Below are 7,976 nucleotides of genomic sequence, written 5' to 3'. Positions count from 1 at the left end.
TGCATGCAGTGACCTCATGGATCAGGTCAGTTGCACAGCACTTACTGACAAACAGGTGTTCATACAGCAAACTTGGCAGTGTTAATTCAACTCTGATAGTTTGCCATGCAGGAAAGAGTTTTGTTGCTCTTAAGTGTTTTGGGAGGGGAACATTTTCAAAATGGCTTTTTTCCTCAGAGGGCTTTTAGCCTTGTTGTACCCTTTTGGTTACTCCAGAGCTGAAAGTCTGGAGTCTGAATAGACCACTGAGGGTGTACCTTGACAGCATTTGCTTTAACATGGAAAGACGCTGTCCATGTTCTATAGTCTCTTCACCTAGAGTCACAGTTATGATCACATTATAGATACATAATGTTATATTAACACACACAAACATTGCATTATGCTTCACAGGTCATTAGAGTGTTGCAAATGTAATGAACATCTAAGAACAGTCAATTCTTTATACCATAAATCTTCTTCATGGACCTCCTGCAGTACTCATAAGGATATCACTGGTACTAGCCATGAGAGCGCAGCGGATCTGTGCATGCCATGATCCTTTTATAAAGAGTTTTAATAGTGCTCTAGAGGCAATAACTTGGTTTTATTAAACAGGATCCAGGGTGAAAGAGTTTCAGAGCTCTGCACTGTATCACATCCACCTACTGCACTGGATTCACAAGGTTCAGCAGGGAGGGCATGAAACGGTCAGAACACTTGCGTTTGTCATTCAAAGAGCCTTTTAAATTGCTTTTATGTGTCTAGTATTGGTTTTCTTTGACTTACAAGCAAATCACTGAGTAGGTTGGAATATAATTCTTAATAAATGTTATGAGAATTATCATGCAGTTAAAGTTTAAACTTATGTTGAGAACACTGTATTCACAAAATTTAGACTTTAACAACAGTTACTGAAAACTTTCAACAAAAACACTCAGGCATGTTTTTATTCATTGCAATTAATAAATCATGCAGGAAATAGTCTTGAAGGTCTCTAATTCTAAATGAAATCTTGCTTACCTTAATATTGCTGTTGCATCCCTCATTGGAAAAATGTGCCTGTTTCGATATTTCTGCAAAATAATTTTGTTACCATACTTCTTGCACTCTTAATTTGAAATGTCCAGTGGGTGGCGCTAGAATGCATTTCATTTTTACCGAAACAGATGAACATAAATGTGCCATTGTTTTGTAAAGTTAGCAGTTGTATGTAAACTTCGCAGATAGTGTAAATAAACAGAAACAGGACATAAAACAAATTTGCTGAAGCAAGCATGATATTTTTGTTTGTTTCGTGCTGTACCAGGTGAGCTACTGAGCAAGTTTACAAAGTCAAGTCTACTTTACAAAGTCAAACAAGTGTCAGGATTATGGACCTGTCTGTGTGTGTTTTGCTCCCTGTGACCCAGTTTTGTCTCCCAGTGATTGTGTTAACCTCTCCCTCTCTCTGTCTGTGGTTTCCCCGTACTTCAAAAAATCCACCATTGTACCCATACCAAAGAAAAATAAAATCACATGCTTGAATGACTGGAGGCCCGTTGCTCTTATACCCATCTTCAGCAAGTGTTTTGAGGAAGACGCCTCTGCAGCATCCGATCCCCCACTAGCCGACTGAGCGATAGCTTTTCCCCTCAGGCTATCAGACTAATGGACAGTCAAAACTAATACACCCTACAGCACCCTACAGCATACTCCCACAATATGGTATGCAAGACACTGCACTTTAACTTCAACAGTTCAACACTGGACTATACATACACACTGCATTTAATACAATAATCTACCTGCTACCACTGGATACCATCCAATGCACATCCATGACATTTTGTGTATCCAGTTCATGTATAATCTGTTGTACCTTAGCATATTTTTATGCATATATATGTCTACATAATGTAGAATGTGTACATACTGTGTATAGTGTATAATGTGTAGTGCTAACTGCATCTATGTACAGATTGCATATAATGTGTAGTGCTAACTGTAAGTATGTCTTAAAGTAAACTGTGTGTACTGACTATACAGTATGTATGTGCATATTAAACATTGTCATCTGTTGAAGTCTGTATGGTTATATGTAAATTGTTTCTGCAATTTCTGGAGCACGCGCCCAAGAATTTCACTCACAAAGGCACATGTGCTCTGGTGATGTGACAATAAAAGTGACTTGACTTGACTTAATTTGATCCTAGGTTTGTCTTGTTCTTCCCCAATTATCTTGCCTTTAAAAACCCGTGTCCTTTCAGTTCAGTTTTGTTGGGTCTACCAGCCATGTGTCTTCCTCCTGTTTTCCATGTTGTATTTACCCCTGTGTTGAATTAATAAAGACTCTTCCGATTATCCTCTGCTCCGTGTTCCTTCCGGCAGCGTAGTGTGACAGCAAGCTTACTATAAAAAACTGTATTTGTTTATCGAAAAGTTGATGTTTTACTAGCACTCGTGTTCATTTTAGGTGGCATCTGCAGTCAATTCTATGTTACATTTATGGAGGATATTTTTGACATGTTTTTGTCTGTTGCAGCTACCAGAACAGCACTAAAACATCTCCCATATTATTTGATTTTCAGTATGTGGAGAACCCATTCTTCTGGCCTTATAGATCAACCTTTGAAACTAAATTAGGAAATTTTACCTCATTTGTACAGTATAAAGTCACAGAAATTACCCTAATCTACAGGGGTGGGTGAGAATTGGCCTAGTCAAGGTTGTCATTTGGACATGTGTGTTCACATCTGAACCCCAGATGAACATCTTCCCCACATTGTGGTAAACCAAGAGTCACATAGGAGTCTTCCTGGCGGAAATGTCAGCATTGTTTAAACCTGCGTACTGAGAAGGAATCAAATCCCCTTGACAAATTTGGTTTGAGGCCCTTGTGTTTCTAATAGAGAGCCAGTCTGACATCTGTTCTAAAAAGGCAGCATCTTTATATTATGGCTTGGCTGCTGTGATGCATCTAGAGCTTTCTTATATAAAAGGTCTGTTAATTTGTGAAAAAAATAAAAATAAAATTTAACAATAATTTCAACAAAAATACTGACTATTTGTAAATATATATATACTGTTTTTGAAAAACTTAAACTGTTATTACTGTTATTAAAACATTTAATTCTTGCTATTTGCGGGGAAAACATATTTTAAAAATCTTAAATTTATTTTATATTGGTTTTATAAAACCAAATCCAAAATCCAGATAATCCCTGCAACCTGAAAATGGGAATCAATGATTTAGGACTTTTGGGAATCACCAGTTTAGATAACCAGTAGTTACAGGCTGGAAATAATCACTTCAGTTCAAAGTTCAAACACATTCATGAATAAATATATTCTAAGAATAGTGATTTCACTGTAGATGTACACACAACCTCCTCACCTCTCATTCCTAGAATATTGTCAAGTATGGGTGTGTCTTTGTTTCTCATAAATCTTTAGCTAGTCTCCATCACCTCTCCAGTGGGTTTGGGTCCTTGTGCCCAGGCTATTGTGATACATCTTGATCAGTGTTTTCAATTGTTGCATTTGAATCTTTTTGCTTTCCCTTACCACAACAGCTCAAACATATTAGGATCATATTTGATTTAATGCTATACTGCATTAAAAGCTAAATACTCAACAAGCCAGGCTGTAATGCGTGATCCTTTTGAGTTTTGATCTACTTTGTGTGGCTCTTGAATTGTATTTAATGATTAAGTATAAAGCCCCATGGAAAGGCTTACTTATAATATAATATAGAAAAGTTAGTTACAGTCCTTAAATCTGCTTGGTTGAGCAGCATCCAACAATAACAATGGACTTTTGTTTTCACGTTCCATACAGATTGAGTTTGTGCATTAATGAATGCCATTTTATGATTTTACATTGAGATTCAAGTAGGTGGTGACAAGGCTTTATGAATGAGTCACTGAAATATCATTCAACTTATTTGTTAAAAAACACTTATTCATTCACAAAAGAGTTACTGAATCATTCACACAACCGATATTTGTAAGTCACTGAGTTATTTACTCTATCGATATTAGTAACCCACCAAAACATTCACCCAGCCGATATTAGTGAGTCACTAAATCGATATCAAGCGATATTAGTAAGTCACAGAATCATTCACTCAACTGATATTAGTAAGTCACCGAATCATTTAATCAACCGATATTAGTGAGTCACCATATCATTCACTTAACCAATAATAGTGGGTCAGTGAATCATTCACTTGATATTTGTCATGGTTGCACTACTGTGAGGAGTGCGGAAGCGAGGAACGAAGGAGACAAGGAGTACATCAATCGAGAGATTTTAATGGATTCAAGGGAACATGGAAAACACACGTAGCTCTTGGACGAACAATACCGGACAAAGAACTCTGAACAAAACACTCCTTAAGAACACAAAATAATCAGGGGAAGATGAGACACACCTGGAAACAAATTAGAAACAATCCGGGAGCAGGAACAGGAAGTTAACCAAATAAGGGCAAGGAAGGTGCGTCCTAGGCTGTTACAATTCCACCGCCCTGGAGGCTGGTGCAGGACTGGGACACAGGGAATACCTCCAGGGCAGATCAGGCAGTACAGGGTACAATGGCGGTACAGGGAGCTCTGGGGCCATGGCAGAGCAGGCAGTTCAGAGGGCCATCGCGGAGCAGGCAGTTTAGGGCGCCATGGCGGAGCAGGCAGTTCAGGAGGCCACGGCGGAACAGGCAGACTAGAAAGCCATGACGGAGCAGAGAGTTCGGGGAGCCATGGCGGATCGGGGAACTCGGGGAGCCATGGATGAACAGAGAGCCATGGCGGAACAGGGAACACAGAAGGCCATGGCTGTACGGCCTTCGTGGCCTTGGCTTCGCCACTTGGCCCGGCCACTACAGCTGGGAAATCAGGACGTAGGCTAAACTCGGGAACTGTGGCCCTCTCTGAGCTTGACTTGGGGACTGGAGCCCTTTCTGTACTACACTTGGGGAGTGGAGCCTTCTCTAGGCTAAACTGAGGGTTTCTTCGGGTTTGACTGAGGAACGACCGTCAGGCTTGTCTGCTGAGTGGCCGGCAGGCTTGTCTTCATAGCGGCTGGTTGGTTAGAATGAGCCGCGGGCGGCAGGCTTGACAATGGCGCGGCCGTCAGGCTTGGCTGGGGAATGGCCAGTGGGCTCGATGGCGGGCTGGTTCTGGCTCGGGCCCAGAACAAAGATTTATTGTGGCATCATCAAATGCTGATGCCACAGTGAGCCTGCAGAATTCCTAGGAGTACTTGAAGAAGGAGATCTCAGGGGGCTAAGGTGGAGAACCGAGCAGCTATTTCCATTGCTGCAGAGAGAAACAAACGGGAAACAACTTACTTTCCACAAGACAGAAAACAAACAAGGGAAGAGGGGGCTCCGCTAACTGTTCTGTTTTTGGTTCGGTAATCTATCATGGTTGCACTACTGTGAGGAGGGCAGAGCGAGGAACGAAGGAAATGAGGAGTACATCAATCGAGAGATTTTAATGAATTCAAGGGAACACGGAAAACACACGTAATGCTCGGACGAACAATACATTTACATTTTGTCATTTTGCAGATGCTTTTATCCAAAGTGACTTAAAATTGGGGGATACATAAAGCGATTCTTCTTAAAGAGGCAAACAGATACAGGAAGTGACTGTAATACCAAGTTTTAGACATTGTTCAAATAAGTAGAAGCTAGAAAGAGAAGGAATAAATAAAGAGAAAGACAATTTTTTCTTTCGCTGTCCGTCGCTCACTAGCGGATCTCAGACTTCTGGAGGGGATGTAGATTTGTAATAGTGAGTGGAAGTAGGCGGGTGCTGAGCCTGTGGATGTTCTATATGCAAGCATCAATGTCTTGAACTTAATGCGAACCGCAACCAGTAGACAGTTCAATGAGATAAAGAGAGGTGTAACATGGGCTCTTTTGGGCTAGTTGAAGACCAGTCATTCCGCTGCATTCTGAATCATTTTGTAGAGGTTTGATTGTGCTTGATGGAAGTCCAGCCAGAAGAGCATTGCAGTAGTCCAGCCTAGAAATGACAAATGCCTGGACAAGAAGTTGTGCAGCATGCTCCATTAGAAAGGGCCTGATCTTTCTGATGTTGTTCAATGCAAACCTGCAAGATCGAGCAGTCTTTGCAATGTGCTCTTTGAAGGTCAGCTGGTCATCAAAGATTACACCAAGATTTCTGACCGAAGTTGACGGGGTAATTGTAGAAGAACCTACCTGGATGGTGAAATTATGCTGTAGAGTTGGAGTGGCAGGGAAGACAAGAAGTTCAATCTTTCCCAGGTTGAGCTGTAGGTGATGATCTTTCAATTAAATTAAACTCAATTCAATTAAATTAAATTCAAGTTTATTTGTATAGCGCTTTTTACGATACAAATCGTTGCAAAGCAACGTTACAGAAAATTAAGTTTCTAAAAATATTTAGTAGTACCTTATCAATGGTGACTGTCAGTTTATATACATATGGCAAAAATGTACAGAAAAATCAATTAAAGATGTAATCAAACAGATGATGAACACTATTAACGGTAGTTCTGTATGTTGTTTCAGGGTTGGCATCATCTGAGGTCATCTGAGGGGTTGGCATCATCTCTTCTCAGGTGTTCTGGATCCAGACTGAAACTTGTGTAAATCCTAGTTACCACGGGATGTCAATCCAGTGGCAAAACAGAGAAACAAATAGAGACATAATTAGCATAGCTGCTGTTCCAACCAAGTAAAATTAATTAGTTTAACCCAAGCTAAAGAATAATAATGCGCATTTGATCAGATATAACTGCAGTCCAAGATTATGAGATGTTGGCCAAAGAGATGTGTTTTTAATCTAGATTTGAACAGAGAGAGTGTGTCTGAACCCCGGACATTATCAGGAAGGCTATTCCAGAGTTTGGGAGCCAAATGCGAAAAAAGCTCTACCTGCTTTAGTAGACTTTGCTATCCTAGGTACTATCTAAAGTCCAGAGTTTTGTGACCTTAGGGAGCGTGATGGATTGTAGCATGGTAGAAGACTAGTAAGGGTATGCAGGAGCTAAACCATTAAGGGGCTTAAAGGTAAGTAATAATATTTTGTAACTGATACAGAACTTAATAGGTAGCCAGTGCAGAGACTGTAAAATTGGGGTAATATGATCATATTTTCTTGACCTGGTAAGGACTCTAGCCGCTGCATTTTGAACTACTTGTAGCTTGTTTATTGAAGATGCAGGACAACCACCTAGCAGTGCATTACAATAGTCCAGTCTAGAGGTCATGAATACATGAACTAGCTTTTCTGCATCAGAAAAAGGGTAACATGTTTCGTAGCTTGGCAATGTTTCTAAGATGGAAGAATGCTGTTTTTGTAACATAGGAAATATGGTTTTCAAAAGTGAAGTTTTTGTCTAATATAACACCCAGATGTTTGACTGTAGAGGAAGTAACAGTACATCTGTCTAGTTGCAAATTGTAATCTACGAGATTCTGTGTACTGTTTTTTGGTCCAATAAGTAATATCTCTGTCTTATCTGAATTTAATATGATAAAATTATTGTTCATCCAATTTTTTACATTTTTAACAAACTCTGTTAGCTTAGATAATTTAGAAGTTTCATCTGGTCTCGTTGAGATATATAGTTGAGTATCATCAGCATAACAGTGGAAACTAATCAAGTATTTTCTAATAATATTACCAAGGGGCAACATGTTCTGTATATTGAAAATAGCAGAGGACCTAGGTCAGATCGTTGTGGCAATCCATGCCGAGGTGCTTTGGATACCTCCCCTCCCCAGGCCACCCTGAAAGACCTACCAGTGAGATTCAAACCAGCGAAGTGGAATCCCTGTGATGCCCAGTGATGAGAGGGCAGACAGGAGGATCTGATGATTGACAGTGTTAAAAGCAGAAGATAGATCCAGCAGAATAAGAACTAATGATTTGGAATCACCTTTTGCAATCCACAAGGCTTCTGTGACTGACAGTAGCACAGTCTCAGTTGAATGGCCACTCCTGAAAACTGACTGGTTAGCG

At 40.1% G+C, this 7,976-nt stretch overlaps 1 pseudogene; it reads right to left on the bottom strand.

Annotated features, from left to right (window-relative positions):
- Nucleotides 1-5,235: 5,235 nt before the first annotated feature.
- On the bottom strand, nucleotides 5,236-6,292 carry LOC122138159 (annotated as a pseudogene).
- Between the last annotated feature and the right edge of the window lie 1,684 nt (nucleotides 6,293-7,976).

The sequence above is a fragment of the Cyprinus carpio genome, chromosome B8 (assembly GCF_018340385.1).
Source record: "Cyprinus carpio isolate SPL01 chromosome B8, ASM1834038v1, whole genome shotgun sequence".
In the NCBI taxonomy this organism is placed as follows: Eukaryota; Metazoa; Chordata; class Actinopteri; order Cypriniformes; family Cyprinidae; genus Cyprinus; species Cyprinus carpio.
This window is presented reverse-complemented; position numbering and strand designations above follow the sequence as displayed.